The sequence below is a fragment of the Triturus cristatus genome, chromosome 4_2, assembly GCF_964204655.1.
Source record: "Triturus cristatus chromosome 4_2, aTriCri1.1, whole genome shotgun sequence".
Classification (NCBI taxonomy): Eukaryota; Metazoa; Chordata; class Amphibia; order Caudata; family Salamandridae; genus Triturus; species Triturus cristatus.
Genome location: NC_140586.1, coordinates 940,889,630 through 940,905,961, shown reverse-complemented (window position 1 = coordinate 940,905,961; position 16,332 = coordinate 940,889,630). Strand labels below are relative to the sequence as shown.

The following is a 16,332-nucleotide window of genomic DNA, read 5'->3' as shown; positions in this document are numbered from 1 at the left end:
TTAGCGCCAGGAGCTGGGAGCTATAATAACTCTTCTTTCTAAGCGCTACACACGTGTCCTTCATAGAAGACAAGTGGCCACGGGGTGGTGCCTCGGTACAGGGGGGTTCTCATAGTGTCTGGAGATAGCGCCTGTGTTGTGTTTCCTTCTGCTTTGCTGTGTGTGGCGCTGCTTCGCTTTTACACACTGAAAACGAAACTAGAAGAAATTATCATAGAAATAAAGAGGGTTCTCTCACGGGTCACAGCAGACACATTCAGATCCGGGGCGGAGCCTCAAACTACTGACCCGGACGCGCTGTGTGACCCTCTGCAGTCTGTGTCTGGATTCATGCAGTCATCTCTTACGAGGCGCTCACCTCGGGGAGCTTCAGGCTGAGACAGGGCAGGCTGGCAGGAAACTGTCCTAGGTCACCTGTTTGGAGACGGATAATCGAGGGGGGGGGGGGCAGCAGCATCACCGGAACCAGGTACCGGAGCTGGAAGATGCGAAATGGATCAGGACATTTCCCTCATTCTGAGGGATGAACACGTGCCTCGTGTGTAGCGCCTCAGTCGGAGCCACAGTCCTGCCCCCGGCGCCTCTGGGCAGGTCAAGGGGAGCAGTGTCTCTCTTCGGGGCCTGTGCATAGCGCCCCGAGGCTCAGGGCGAAGTCAGAGGCGCTGTATGGGGTGGAATGAACTCTGAGCTCCTCTGTCCTTAATGAGAATTCTTCACCGAAAGCTCCTGTGAGAAGAACCGAGAGGCCTGACCAGGGGTGCAGAGGAGGTGAGGCCTGTCCAGGGGGAGGAGCGGAGGTGAGGCCTGTCCAGGGGGAGGAGCGGAGGTGAGGCCTGTCCAGGGGAGGAAAGGTGGTGAGGCCTGTCCGGGGGGGGGTGCACAGGATGTGAGGCCTGTCCCGGGGGCTGCACAGGAGGTGAGGCCTGTCCCAGGGTGTGCAGAGGAGGAGAGGCCTGTCCCAGGGTGTGCAGAGGAGGTGAGGCCTGTCCAGGGGTGCAGAGGAGGTGAGGCCTGTCCAGGGGTGCAGAGGAGGTCAGGCGTGGACTGGGGGTGCACAGGAGGTGAGGCCTGTCCAAGGGGGAGCAGAGGAGGTGAGGCATGTCCTATCCAGGGGATTAAGAGCAGGTGAGGCCTGTCCAGGGGTGCAGAGGAGGTGAGGCCTGTCCTAGGCTGGGGGTGCAGAGGAGGTGAGGCCTGTCCGGGGGAATGCAGAGGAGGTGAGGGCTGTCCAGGGGATGCAGAGTAGGGGAGGCCTGTCCAGTGGTGCAAAGGAGGTGAGGCCTGTCCAGGGGTGCACAGGAGGTGAGGCCTGTCCAGGGGTTGCAGAGAAGGTGAGGCCTGTCCAGGGGGGGGGGGTACAGAGAAGGTGAGGCTTGTCCAAAGGGTGCAAGGGAGGTGAGGTATGTCCTTTTCAGGGGGGGTTGCAAAGAAGGTGAGGCCTGTCCAAGGGGTGCAGAGGAGGTGAGGCCTGTCCAGGGGGAGCAGAGGAGGTGAGGCCTGTCCAGGGGGAGCAGATGAGGTGAGGCCTGTCCAGGGGGAGCAGAGGAGGTGAGACCTGTAGAGGGGGAGCAGAGGAGGTGAGGCCTGTCCAGGGGTGCAGAGGTGATGAGGCCTGCGAAGCGGGTGCAGGAGAGTTGAGGCCTGTTCCGCGGGGGTGCAGGGGAGGTGTGGCCTGTCCAGGGGTGCAGAGGAGATGCCTGTCCAGGGGGAGCCGAAGAGGTGAGGACTGTCCCGGGCGTGCAGAGGAGGTGAGGCCTGTCCCGGGGTGCAGAGGAGGTGAGGCCTGTCCTGAGGGGTGCTGGGGAGATGCCTGTCCAGGGGAAGCAGAGCAGGTGAGGCCTGTCCAGGGTTCAGAGGAGGTGAAGCATGTCCTGTCCAGGGAGTTAAGAGCAGGTGAGGCCAGTCCAGGGGTGCAGAGGAGGTGGTGCCTGTCCTGGGCTGGTGGTGCAGAGGAGGTGAGGCGTATCTGAGAGGGGTGCAGAGGAGGTGAAGCCTGTCCAGGGGGATGCAGAGTGGTTGAGGCCTGTCCAGGAGGATGCAGAGGAGTGGAGGCCTGTCCTCTGCTGGGATGAAACCTGCCCTGTAGGGGTAGGAGGTGAGGCCTGTCCTGTCCTCTTGGTATGAAGAGTGTGGACCGCCGCAGCCGCTGCTCTCACCGGCCAGAGATGCTCCTTTCCAGGCAATTAATTTTATTTTAAGAGCTCATAATCCGAGTTTTTGAAATGTATCCGGCGTTACCAGAGAGCCCCAGATGGCTCCTGACAAAGGCACACATTTCCTCGATTCATGGAGTTTATTTTTTAAACCACTGTCTTTAGTGAATTAACCAAGACTAAAACTCCCAGAATGCACTTACGTATTACATGAAAGTACAGGCATGAATATTCGGGCATCACTCTACAGAAATATTTGGCACCTCCCGGGGCATCGTGGCAGAGAAGAGTAGAACAGTTAATGTGCACGGGCTTCCTTTCTCGGCCTCTTTCTGCAGATTGTGAGTCCAGTGAGATCTGGGATAATATGAATCTCTCTCAAGGAGATTTCACTCAGTTTTATCTGTTTCATGGAGAAATACAATGAAAAACAGGGGGTGCAAGTCCAGCGCCCCCGTCTTTGGTGTCCTTTGATCTCTGGACTGACCCTTCCCTGGTCCTGCAAGAGAGGACAAACCAGATGTTTAGTCTTGCCTCTCACGTCCTGGTCCACACAAGTCCCCGGCTCACGTCCTGGTCCACACAAGGCCCTGGCTCACGTCCTGGTCCTCACAAGGCCCCGGCTCACGTCCTGGTCCACACAAGGCTCCGGCTCACGTCCTGGTCCACACAAGGCCCCGGCTCACGTCCTGGTCCACACAAGGTCCCGGCTCACGTCCTGGTCCTCACAAGGCCCCGGCTCACGTCATGGTCCTCACAATGCCCCAGCACTCGTCCTGGTACTCACAAGGCCCCGGGTCACGTCCTGGTCCATCAGGCCCTGGCTCACGTCCTGGTCCACCAGGCCCAAGCTCACATCCTGGTCCTCACAAGGCCCCGGCTCACGTCCTGGTCCACCAGGCTCCAGCTCACGTCCTGGTCCACCAGGCTCCAGCTCACGTCCTGGTCCTCACAAGGCCCCAGCTCACATCCTGGTCCACAAGGCCCCGGCTCACATCCTGGTCCACCAGACCCCGGCTCACGTCTTTGTCCACCAGGCCCACGCTCACGTCCTGCTCCTCACAAGGCCTGGCTCACGTCCTGGTCCACCAGGCCCCAGCTCACGTCCTGGTCCTCACAAGGCCTTGGCTCACATCCTGGTCCACGAGACCACGGCTCACGTCTTCATCCACCAGGCCCACGCTCACGACCTGGTCCTCACAAGGCCACGGCTCACGTCCTGGTCCTCACCAGGCTCCAGCTCACGTCCTGGTCCACCAGACCCCGGCTCACGTCCTGGTCCTCACAAGGCCCCAGCTCACACCCTGGTTTTCATCAGACCCCAGCTCACATCCTGGTCCTCATCAGACCCCAGCTCACATCCTGGTCCTCATCAGACCCCAGCTCACATCCTGGTCCACCAGGCCCTGGCTCACGTCCTGGTCCACGCAAGGCCCCAGCTCACGTACTGGTCCTTACAAGGCCCTGGCTCACATCCTGGTCCACCAGACCCCAGCTCACATCCTGGTCCACCAGACCCCGGCTCACGTCTTTGTCCACCAGGCCCACGCTCACGTCCTGCTCCTCACAAGGCCCGGCTCACGTCCTGGTCCACCAGGCACCGGCTCACGTCCTGGTCCACCAGGCACCGGCTCACGTCCTGGTCCACACAAGCCCCTGGCTCATGTCCTGGTCCTCACAAGGCCCCAGCTCACTCCCTGGTACACACAAGACCCCGGCTCATGTCCTGGTCCTCACAAGGCCCTGGCTCCCGTCTTGGTCCTCACAAGGCTCCGGCTTACGTCCTGGTCCTCACAAGGCCCCAGCACTTGCCCTGGTACTCACAAGACCCTGGCTCATGTCCTAGTCCTCACAAGGCCCTGGCTCCCGTCTTGGTCCTCACAAGGCCCTGGCTCACATCCTGACCTCACAAGGCCCCAGCTCACATCCTGGTCCACCAGGCCCCGATTCACGTCCTGGTCCTCACAAGGCCCTGGCTCAAGTCCTGATCCACCAGACCCCGGCTCACGTCCTGGTCCACCAGGCTCCAGCTCACGTCCTGGTACACCAGGCCCCGGCTCACATTCTTGTCCGCACAAGGCCCCAGCTCACATCTTGGCCCACACAAACCCCCGGCTCACGTCCTGGTACTCAAAAGGACCCGGCTCACGTCCTGGTCCTCACAAGGCCCTGGCTCACGTCCTGGTCCTCACAAGGCCCTGGCTCACGTCCTGGTCCTCACATGGCCCTGGCTCACATCCTGGTCCTCACAAAGCCCTGGCTCACGTCCTGATCCACCAAACCCCTGCTCACGTGCTGGTCCATATCAGGCCCAGGCTCACGTCCTGGTCCTCACAAGGCCCTGGCTCACGTCCTGGTCCACCAGGCCCTGGCTCACGTCCTGGTCCTCACAAGGCCCTGGCTCACGTCCTGGTCCACCAGGCCCTGGCTCACGTCCTGGTCCACCAGGCCCTGGCTCACGTCCTGGTCCACCAGGCCCTGGCTCACGTCCTGGTCCACCAGGCCCTGGCTCACGTCCTGGTCCTCCCAAGGTCCCAGCTCATGTCCTGGTCCTCACAAGGCCCCAGCTCATGTCCTGGTCCTCACAAGGCCTCAGTACACATCTTGGTCTTCACCAGGCCCTGATCACATCCTCATCCTCACTAGACTCTGGCTCACATACTCATCCTCACTAGACTCTGGATCACATCCTCATCCTCACTAGACTCTGGCTCACATCCTCATCCTCACTAGACTCTGGCTCACATCCTCATCCTCACTAGACTCTGGCTCACATCCTCATCCTCACTAGAATCCGGCTCACGTCCTGGTCCCTACCAGGTTCCGACACATGTCCTGGTCCTCACAAGGCCCCAGCTCACTTCCTGGTCCTCACAAGGCCCTGATCACATCCTGGTCCTCACCAGGCTCCGGCTCACATCCTGGTCCTCACCAGGCTCTGACTCACGTCCTGGTCCATACCAGGCCCCTGCTCACTTCCTGGTCCTCACAAGGCCCTGATCACATCCTGGTCCTCACTAGACTCCGGCTCACATCCTGGTCCTCACCAGGCTCCGGATCACGTCCTGGTCCTCACAAGCCCCTGACTCATGTCCTGGTCTTCAACAGGCCCTGATCACGTCCTCGTCCTCACTAGACTCCGGCTCACGTCCAGGTCCTCACCAGGCCAAGCCGGAGAGGGAGATCAATTGGTTGTTGGCCCACAATGCCACCTCAAACAGGAAGCAGACATATGCAAATCAGCTCTAGACTCCTTCCAATAGGAGCAGTCCAGCCTGAAGAGCCAATCCAGATCCTTTCTGAACCGGAACACAATCAACCCAAGACCGGTTTCAACCTATCTGGGCCTTGACTGTAGGGTGCGGCTTGATTCCAGCGGTGCAGCGAGAACGGGACCCACATCTGGGCACACCTAGCGTATTTATGAATAAGCAAAATGATGGGTGGAATGTTTGAGTTCATCCCAGGCTCTGGTAATTACTCTGGGACACATCCAAGCCCAACCTTCTTGTTCTTGCACTCCGTTGCACCCCAGCGTGCAGCCAATCAGAGTGTTTTAGACAACATTACTTCCAGATGTCTGCTCCAGTAGTCACAGCAGTTCTAACTCTAAGGATCGGCCTGTCTCTCTGTTCCTGATGTTCACCAAACTAACGAAGGCCACGGTGAACAAGGAGCTCACCAAATACCTTGAGTCCCACCAACTTCTGCACAAAGTCCATCCAGAGCTCTAACAATGCTCTCTGCAGAGACCGTGCTAGCTAAAGCCAAGTGGGATGTTAGAGACATTATGTATGGGGGTGGGGAGGTGGGGGCTCTCACCAGATTAGATCTGTCTGCAGCCTTTGACACCATCTCCCACTTCACTTTACTACAGAGATTGCAGATGGTGGGTCTTACCTGCTTGGTTCATATCCTTTTTGAAAGATCTGACCCAAGCGGTGGCATCCGCTAACTTCAGATCAACCCCTAAGACAATCCCCCCCCCCCCTCCCCGGCTGGTTTTGAGCCACAATCTTTTCAATCTTTACATGGTCCACTTAGCCAGCCTGATCGAGTCATTCGATATCACCTCTACTCGATGATATACAGATCATTAGATTAGAAGAAAATACACCTGATCGAGTCATTCGATAAGCGATATCACCTCTACTCGATGAATCTGAAATCATTAGATTAGAAGAAAATACGCCTGATCGAGCCATTCGATATCACCTCTACTCGATGATATACAGATCATTAGATTAGAAGAAAATACACCTGATCGAGTCATTCGATAAGCGATATCACCTCTACTCGATGAATCTGAAATCATTAGATTAGAAGAAAATACGCCTGATCGAGCCATTCGATATCACCTCTACTCGAATGTACACAAATCATTAGATTAGAATTAAATACAGATAAAATGCCCAGTAATTTCAGGAACTGCCGCCAGGAAGTCGCTGATTGGATGAGCTCAAACTCCCTGGCGCTAAACAGTGAAAAGAACGGAAATAGTGGTATTTGGGTCCGGAGCCTCGTGGCACAAGGGTGGAGGCCGGTGTCGTTGGGAGCTCTGTCCACCCCATTCCATCAGGTCAGCAACTTGGGAGTTTGGGTGGACTTGCATCTGTCCCTAAAAGGATACATTAAAATCACCTGCTCTCCAGGCTTCTGACTGCTGAAAGTTATCAGAATAATACTTCCATTCATCCCTGCTTCATCTAGGAGGGACCTGGTACTGGTTCTGATCCTATTGAGAATGGATTCCTGCATCTCTTTATACGTAGGCATAGCTGAATATCGCCTTCATAGATTGTTGCTGCTACAAAAACAGCAGTTGGGCTGGTTCTGAGGTTAATAAAATCAAGGTTGATCTCCAACAAACTGGTCAAATTGCACCGGCTTCCTGTCCTGAAAAGATGTCAATATAAAGCACTTTATGTCATAAATGCTCTACAATCAGGGGGTTCATTCTTATATGTCCTCGCTTTTTGCCTGGTATCAGCTGGCCGAGTGGTGAGATCCCATCATGCTTTGCGGCGTAAAGTCTCTAAGTTTACGAAAAACAGAATACATGGCTGCTCTCTGCCTGTGGTGACTGCAGTTACCTGGAATGGAATGCCCTTCCACCTGCCCTGTGTGCCCAAGAAAACATGAGTTCTTTCAGGAAACAAATCAAAACCTTTCTGTTCATGTTCAGGGGCTGTGGGATTTTGATACTTATGTGCTCATATTAGCGCTAGGACACTTCTTTCCCGAACTAGCTGTGCAGCGCTATTATAAATTGGCTCTCACATTATGTCATAAGCCATCGATCTCTGGGCAACAGATCGTTGCAGCTATAGATGCCCTAGGAGGAGGAAAGGCTCCGGGATCTGAAGGTCAGGTGTAGAGTTTTACAAAGCTTAGAAATAAATACCGGACTTATATCTGCTGGAGGTGTGTGCCGAGGCATTAAAGGGTGGTGTGTCGCTGCCGTCTATAAGTGACACAATCATATCAGCGCCCCCCCAAGCCAGGAAAAGACCCTGCTAAGTGTACCTCTTATCGCCCTCTGTCACTGCTTCACTGTGATTGTAAATTCCTGCCTGAGGTGATCCGACTCGGCTATCCTTCCTACTAGAGGAAATAGTCTCCCCGGTACAGTTGGGATTTGTCCCACATAAATCCACAGCGGTTCATCTACGGCCGGTATTCGCAGTGCTGCATTGGGAAAACACACACATGAAGGCTGGTGATGCCGATAAGGTGTTTGACTCCCTGGAATAGCCTTTTATGATTGAGACATTTAGGCTCAGGGAGTTTGAGATCACGTATGAAGCTGCTGGACACACATTTTATGGCCTGAGTTTACGTAAATGGGCTCAACTCAGACGCCATTCAGATCGCCTGGGGCACTGGGCTGGGGCGCCCTCTGTCACCTGTTCTTTATACCAGGAACGAACCCTTAGGCCCGTGAACTCCAGGAGAGGCATACCATAACCATACTGGGCTGACACCTTTTAGACACTGAAACCAAGAAGAAAACACATCTTTATAAATTGACAGGTTTATAGTCACGGTGGCCAGGCCTGGAGGTGGGTTGAGAGTTGAGACGGTCAGATGACGGAACTCCAGAGTTCAATTGTTCGAAATCCTTGAAGTTAGAGGTTTTCTAGACAGGTCCGCAGTCCTCTGGAGATCTGGTCTTTATTGAAGAGTAGAAAATAAAATATCCTCTTGGAATCAAAAGTATCATCAAATAGGTATAGCCACCATTCAATCCACTCTACTCAATCACATCTACACAAGATCAGTTAATTATACATATATACCACCAAGAAAGAAATTCCACATAATAGCTTTAATATAAAAAAATACAACTCATGTTATTTCCTTTGTACGTAAAAAAGGAGACTATATATGTGACTCCTTATAAACAGTTCCAATTTTAATCCCAGAGTACAAAATATAAGTTGGCGTACTAAAGCACTTCAGATAAAAATACATGAGGTACTGGCATCAGTGTGGGTTTAATGTGCTGAGAAGTTTGATACCAAACTTCCCAGGTTTCTGTGTAGCCATTATGGTGTTGTGGAGTTAGTATTGACAAATTCCCAGCACCATATACTCTTAATGGCAGCACTGTACTTACAATGTCCATGAATGGACTTTGGCACTGTAGGCGTACAGGGCTCATTCACCTGTCCCCTCACCACTGGCATAGTGCACCCAGCTGGAGGGGTGGCTGATCTAGGCCATGGCAGTGGGTTGTAGGCATGGCACACAGGGATGTGTGCCATGTCGACTCTTCACTTTGTTCTGCATCAAAACACGCAGCCTGCAAAGGCAGTGTGTGTGTGTGTGTGTGTAGAGGTACAGGGCCTCTAAGGGTGGCACAATAAGTGCTGCAGCCCTTAGAGGTCTTCCCTGGTCACAGTGCCCTGGGTACCTGTGGTACCATTTACCAGGGGCTGACCTGTGGCCAGAGATGCCTATTGGGTTAGTTTTGGGGAAAGAACACAGGCCCTGGGAACTGATTGTTATCATAGATAAACTTCTCAAATTTGGCCGTGAATAACACGGCCAGCTCGGGGGCAAAAGGACAACCCATCACTGTCCCTTTGATTTCCTCTCCATGGGCAGCTCGCTGGTGTGACAGTGTCTCGATGAAAACACGTTGCGATGTCTGCCCCAGTAGTCATGGCGGAAGGTCGAGTAGTCACAGTGGAAGGATCTCCTTCTTGGTCTGAGGTGCTGATGTTATCGCAGAAGTGCAAAGACGGTAGAGTCAGCAGTGGTTGTCTGCATCTTCCCCTCTGCGCTCTCCGAATCAGTTTTTTTTATTTGGCAGTTGACACTGGCAAGAGAGACACAACCTCTACACAGACTTGCTCAGTCAGGGAGACTGGGGGACCCTGGGCGCTTCACAGGACTTCTCGGCACTCTGCCACATTTCCTCTGTTCCTTCTGGGCCGTTCCTCACAACGGGCTCTGCTGCTGGTCCTCCTCAAAGGGCAGGCAGACTTCTTCCGGACAAGGCTCTCTCCTCTTCCCTCTCATCAGACAGGCAGCTCACAGGGCCACTGCCCGGGGCAATAGCTTCATCCCGGAAGACTTGCAGAAACCAGGCAATGTGCCCTCGCCTACGGGGGAGTCACGATCAGGGATACTTATCTTGAAACATCGGCTCATGCTCTTGTCGGGCAGTTAAGCAACTTCAGTTACAACACAGCCGATATGTTTGCGACCCACTTTTCTGTGTTATTTTCAGACCCTGAATGCTTATTCCCTGTCTGGGTTTACTGGTTTCCCTGGTTGCATTTTATCGTCCATTTTCTTCTGCAGCACAAACAAGGGCTTTGTGCTGTGTGATTGCTGCTCACGGCAGGTGGTGATGATGCTGCCGCCATGCGGGAATACGTACAACACGAGCACAGTCCGCGTGAACCTTCTCAAAGGCGGTCCTGACTCCACCCCGCCACCCGTGTGTCCAAAGTTACACCCTTCTCGTCTGGATTGCTGACAATATGGCCCATCTTGTGCCATGTTAGATGATGGGGAATCGAACATGGATGCGACTGGTAACAACATACATACACATGTGTAAACAATATAGAGCCCTGCTACCTTATGTTATAAATACAAGTCTCAAAATTCAAACGGGGATGCCAATGCAGGGTCTGGTCATGACACATGAATGGAACTTTATTCAATGCCCTGTAGGCATCGCAGCCACCCTCTGACAGGTAAAATGGCCTGTTCAGCTGGTGACCTTTAAGAACATGGTACACTGCCACCACTACTCACTGTACATAGCCAGGGACACAGACCGGAGGCTTTGCCCCACCAACAGTGTGATTTTAGTGTCCTTCTACGTCCCCAGATCCAGGCTCTGGGTCTTCGGGTCAATTTTGGGCCTAGTCATGCAGTGCGCACGCAGTATCTTCTGCCTGCTGAGGCCAAAATAAAATCAGGATACCAGAGTCACTTGCAGTTCCGTCTCTCAAGGCAAGGGTGCACGGGCCTTGGCCAAGGTGGGGGATAGGGTGACCAAGCAGGGCTCAGCCAGTCTATATTGTTGTCTTCCCCCTAAAACAATTGGCCTCTGATATTTACATTTATTTATTTTAGCCTTCATCTGTAAAATCAGAATATACTGCAGCAGAACTTTGATCTGTATGAGGGTCCTGCCAATCAGGGCAGAGTGGCAAGAATTGTAATATAATATACACATCTAAAATGAAGAGAAAATCCTAGTTAAACTATTCTGTATGAAGTGGTCAATTGTTTAGTGTTATAATTTCTGAGTCTTTGTCTCAAACTGGAGGGTCGCTAATTTGAATCCTGGTTGGTGCACTAGGGAATAGTAACTTGTATATTTACAGTGCTATGACGTCCCTGCCTGTGAGAGACAGCACTTTAAGTAGGAAAGCCAATAGTTTAAATAAAGAATTAAACAACATATAAATACGCTACACAAATTATAGGATGGGCTGTAGAGAGTATCAGATCAGTTGAGCATATTTAGCAAAAAGAGAGATCGTGTAAATGCTTACCATGCTATCAGATGTTACATTTTTAGTAACCGCAATCATAATGTAGCTGGTGTTAACCTTTTTTTTAGGTTCTCATGAAAATACTGCATTCCAGATGTACTCGTAACAACCTTACAGTAATCTTAAAAATAATTACTCTTTGTCACCGGGAACCTCCAGGTTTGTCGCGCCCTCCAGTGGTCTGCTCCATTGTCCGCATTCATCTAGTGTAGCTGGGTGATGCCAGCACAACTGGAACAGCCTGGAGGGCGCAGACAGCTCAGCTATGCAAGTCCTGCTTGTTTGTTGCTGGGTGGCAGGAACTGCCGGGCAGCAAGGATCCCGTAGTGAGTGTCCACATGCCAGTTTGTGGATCGTGTTCGCAACCCAACCATATCAGCATGCTACGAATCTTTGCCGCCACCACTCAAACAAACAGACCCAGGAGTTACAAATTAGCCATGGCGGCTCCGGGCCATTGCTTACATTGATGGCCCCACCCAGGTCTCTGGCCCTCTGGGCAGCTATCTAAACAGAGGACATGCCCTTTTGAGAAGCTAGTAACCCCAGTGCTTCTTCGAACAGTTCTTTTATCGTGGCGCTCCATTTTACGCGACCAACTCTCACCCCATGGCTTCCTCAACATGGTGTGATGTTTGGGTGACATTCGTTCCGCGAAGTCCTGAAGTGTGCATAAAGCACAAGCCCAAAACCCATCGACCTATATCTTCCAGGATCAAAACCTAACGAGAAGAACAAACGCAGAACTCAAATGTTTTGATAGACCAATGTCATAGTCACAGTTTGATGAGCTGTAGTCGTTCACTGTATTAGCAGGTCTTTTGTAATTAGGTGCTCCTACCTGGAGACGGTTGTTATGTGGTCACTATTAATAAGGGTTTATTGTCCGCCATTGCAGACATAGACACTGTCTACCTTGATACTTCTGCTTTTCCTTAACCTTTGTGTTGTTCTAAAAGTACCAGTAACCTTTGTAAGACAAGTTGGTAAGCTTTATAATGTTGTCTATCAGTTGTCGCTTTGTCCCCTTCTTGTAAAATATGTAGCCAAACTTGAAATAAGTACACTTTGTTGTGAGAATAGCTATTGTTGCCGGTGATTTCTTGTATTGCAGCACAGCAATGCCTCTATTCTAAATCGAACATTGATTATTCAAATAGTATTGATTTCATTCCAGAGTGTCTTTTGCACCATTAAGGCGATAAATAATATGTTGACCTCATATTTGAGTTGGATCGGTTTATCCTATTAGAGTCCTGTCCTTCGTCGTCGTTTTCTAGTGAGCGGCCTATGCTCTAGAGTGTCATACGGGCTCTCCCTTTCCTTTTACTTCGACAGTGTTTGCCTTTAGAGATGCTGATATGGAGCGCGGAGACCTGCAGTTAAGCAGCTCTGAACGAGTGAGTGAAATCCATGCTGGTGGTTTGTGCTGGGAACATGCCTTTGCTGTTTATTTCTTCAGTCTTGCCTCCTTCGAGGTGCACACATTGTCAGATCAGGGGACAGAGGCACAGAAATAGTAGGATTTGCCTACTACTAAACAGTTTAAGTCTGATGAACGCAGAACTACTTTTTCCAAAGGTTATTACTTGGCCACGTTATATTCTGGTGAATAGTCCATGAGAGTGGACGATGTGTACACCCCAGAGGCAATGTCTATGTGGTAATCAAACTTTTGTGTCATCGGTAGGCTAAGGTAAGATTTATTCACCACTCACTCAACGGCACCAGGAAAGTAACTGCTGGGAACAATACTGGCAACTCATCAACAACACTCCTGGCAACGCAACAACAACACTCCTGGCAACGCATCACCGAGTCTCCTGAAGGTTAGGAGGTCTTCGGTCAGCCGTAGGATAGGGAGGGTGTTCCACGTCTTGGCGGTGAGGTGGGAGAATGATCTGCTGCCGGCGGTCTCTCTTCGGATGCGGGTGGACGGTGACGAGGGCGAGGTCTACGGAGCGGAGCTGCGCGTGGGGGTGTAGAGGCTGAGTCAGCTGTTGAGGTACACTGGTCCGGTCCTTTGTCGTGGAGTGCCTTGTGTGCGTGGGTGAGGAGCTTGAAGGTTATCCTCTTGTTGATGGGGAGCCAGTGCAGGTCTCTCAGGTGGGGTGTGATGTGGCTGCGGCGAGGGATGTAGAGGATCAGGCGTGCCGAGACGTTCTGGATGCGTTGGAGCCGTTTCAGGAGTTTGGCCGGGGCTCCTGCGTAGAGTGCGTTGCCGTAGTCCAGACCACTGCTGACGAGGGCCTGGGTGACCGACCTAGTTTCGGTGGGGATCCACTTGAAGATCCTGCAAAGCATGCGGAGGGTGTTGAAGCAGGAGGAGGAGACGGTGTTGACCTGCTTCGTCATGGAGAGGGTGGAGTCGAGGATGACCCCTAGGTTGCGTGCATGGTCGGTGGGTGTAGGGGGTGCTCCTAGTGCAGTCGGCCACCAGGAGTTGTCCCAGGCTGAGAGGGTAGATTCGAGGATGAGGACCTCCGTCTTGTCCGAGTTCAGCTTCAGTCAGCTGTTTCTCATCCAGTCGGCGACGGCCTTCATTCCTTCGTGGAGGTTGGTTTTTGTGGTGTGGGGGTCATTGGTGAGGCAGAGGATCAGCTGGGTGTCGTTGGCATAGGAGATGATGTTTAGGTCGTGCTGTCGTGCGACGTGGGCGAGCGGTGCCATATAGACGTTAAACAATGTTGGGCTGAGGGATGAGCCTTGGGGTACGCCGCAGATGACATCGGTGGCTTCGGAGCGGAAGGGGGGAGGCGGACGCTCTGAGTTCTGCCGGAGAGGAAGGAGGTGGTCCAGTCCAGGGCCTTCTCTTGGATTCCGGCGTCGTAGAGGGGTGCTCTTAGTGTGCGGTGGCAGACTGTGTCGAAGGCGGCTGACAGGTCCAGAAGGATGAGGGCCGCGGTTTCTCTGTTGTTGAGCAGGGTCCTGATGTCGTCGGTGGCGGCGATGAGGGCAGTTTCGGTGCTGTGGTTGCTGCGGAACCCGGACTGGGATGGGTCCAGGATGTTGTTCTCTTCGAGGAAGCTGATCAGTTGTTTGTTGACGGCTTTTTCAATGACCTTCGCAGGGAACGGTAGCAGGGAGATGGGTCGGAAGTTCTTGAGGTCCTTGGGGTCCGCCTTGGGTTTCTTGAGTAAGGCGTTGATCTCTGCGTACTTCCAGCTCTCCAGGAAGGTTGCTGTCTCGAAGGAGATGTTGATGGTTTTCCGGAGCTGGGGTGCGATGGTGCTGCTGACTCTGTTGAAGATGTGGTATGGGCAGGGGTCTTCTGGGGATCCGGAGTGGACGGTGTTCACCACAGTGCAGGAGCCGCAGGAAGGAATCTGTAGTTCAAGATGCATCACCACAGTCCAGGAGCCGCAGGAAGGAATTTGTAGTTAGAGGCATCACCACAGTCCAGGAGCCGCAGGAAAGAAATCTGTAGTTAAAGACGCATCACCACAGTCCAGGAGCTGCAGGAAGGAATCTGTAGTTAAAGACGCATCACCACAGTCCAGGAGCCGCAGGAAAGAAATCTGTAGTTAAAGATGCATCACCACAGTCCAGGAGCCGCATGAAGGAATCTGTAGTTAAAGATGCATCACCACAGTCCAGGAGCCGCAGGAAGGAATCTGTAGTTAAAGAGGCATCACCACAGTCCAGGAGCCGCAGGAAAGGAATCTGTAGTTAAAGACGCATCACCACAATCCAGGAGCCACAAGAAAGGAATCTGTAGTTAAAGATGCATCACCACAGTCCAGGAGCCGCAGGAAGGAATCTGTAGTTAAAGACGCATCACCACAGTCCAGGATCTGCAGCAATGAATCTTTAGTTAAAGATGCATCACCACTGTCAGGGCCCATTTTTAAAGGCACAGTTTTACTTACAACTTTAGGATGGTTGTAAACACCCCCGATCTTGGACATAAATGGGGGAGAGGCATACATTTACTGAGTGATTCCTGAAGCTCAATTTGTAGGTCAGGGTTAAACACAGAGTCTCCTGGTTGCACTGTTTCCTAGTGCAGTAAACCACATGTGGGGTGGTGGAGATTGTGAGGGAGAGGCCGAGGGACTATAATCCCAGGATAGGGACCTGTATAGTGGCCCTGTCGAGAAGTAACCTTTGGTGTCTATTTCCACCATCTTTAGGTAAAGTGGTAAAGCCGGGATTAGATGTTATGTCTAGTGGTGGTGTGTGCACACACCAGTGAATTGCCCACCTCGTTAAGGGTTGTGTCAAGGTTTTTTTTACATCATTTGCTAGATGTATTGAGCATATTTATAAGTGCCTTCCCACCAATATTTTCATGTAGGAAGGTTGAGACCTTTTCTTTTAGCCGTGGAGCAAAAGCTGCTTGTTGTAGGGGACTACCTTCCCCACAACCAGTCCATGACACTACTAACTAGAGTAGTCAGTTTCCAGTAACGTGTCCCTGAACACCTACTAGCTCTTCCTTCTATGTTTGTGTTCTGAGCCCCTCCTTCTCCCCTCGGACCCACCAAGGATGTTTGGTCTGTGTGTAAAGGCACTTTTGTGTACTTGATTCATGTGAGGTGCAGAGCCCATTTCAGGTTTCTCCATTGTATCTACGTAGCCTCTAAAGTTGTGTGCTGTTGCATAACGTTAGTGACAATCTGCATTCTCTCCTCTCACTGCATGCTCCGTCGCTGCTTTTTAGAGTCTCTCCTCGTATTGAAATTCTTTGTAAAGCAGATGACCCTTGTAGGAAAGATTATAATCTCTCTGACACCACTTGGTACGTAATATCCCATTCCTGGCCCAAAAAATACGGTGCACAGTCAATATATCGATGTTGTAATATCGACCTACCTTAATATCGAGTTTTTTATATCGTAGATACAGAAGATCGAGAGCAAGAATATCGGTGACCACAATATCGACCTTAAGGTAAGGAATATCGTTTTATTTAATATCGATGTAAGTAATATCGATGTCAGTAATATTGATGTAAGTAATATCGTTAGCAAAAATATAGTTGTTAATAATATCGACATTTATATTAGTGTTATGTATTTTAGTTTGTATTTCCTATGTATGTGTTTAATATTTTTTGTAATGTAAAATACATGTATGAAATGTTTAGAAAATATTTCAATATTTGTAGGTAAATTTTGCATTTTAGTATTAGAGCGGGTTGTGGGTTTACAGGG

The 16,332-nt window shown here is 51.7% G+C and overlaps 1 protein-coding gene across 3 annotated transcripts in view; it reads left to right on the top strand.

The window, feature by feature from the left end:
* The first annotated feature begins 311 nt into the window (after positions 1 to 311).
* LOC146839002 (uncharacterized) overlaps positions 312 to 16,332 on the top strand; it is a 52,044-nt gene continuing 36,023 nt past the window's right edge. The window contains exons 1-2 of one of the 3 annotated variants that reach the window (XM_085603032.1): positions 312 to 768; positions 16,019 to 16,069. The gene's annotated coding sequence lies outside the window, so the exon portion shown is untranslated. Of the gene's footprint in view, positions 798 to 16,018; positions 16,070 to 16,332 lie in introns of all 3 variants that reach the window. The other 2 variants (XM_085603033.1, XM_085603034.1) reach the window with 2 other exon arrangements.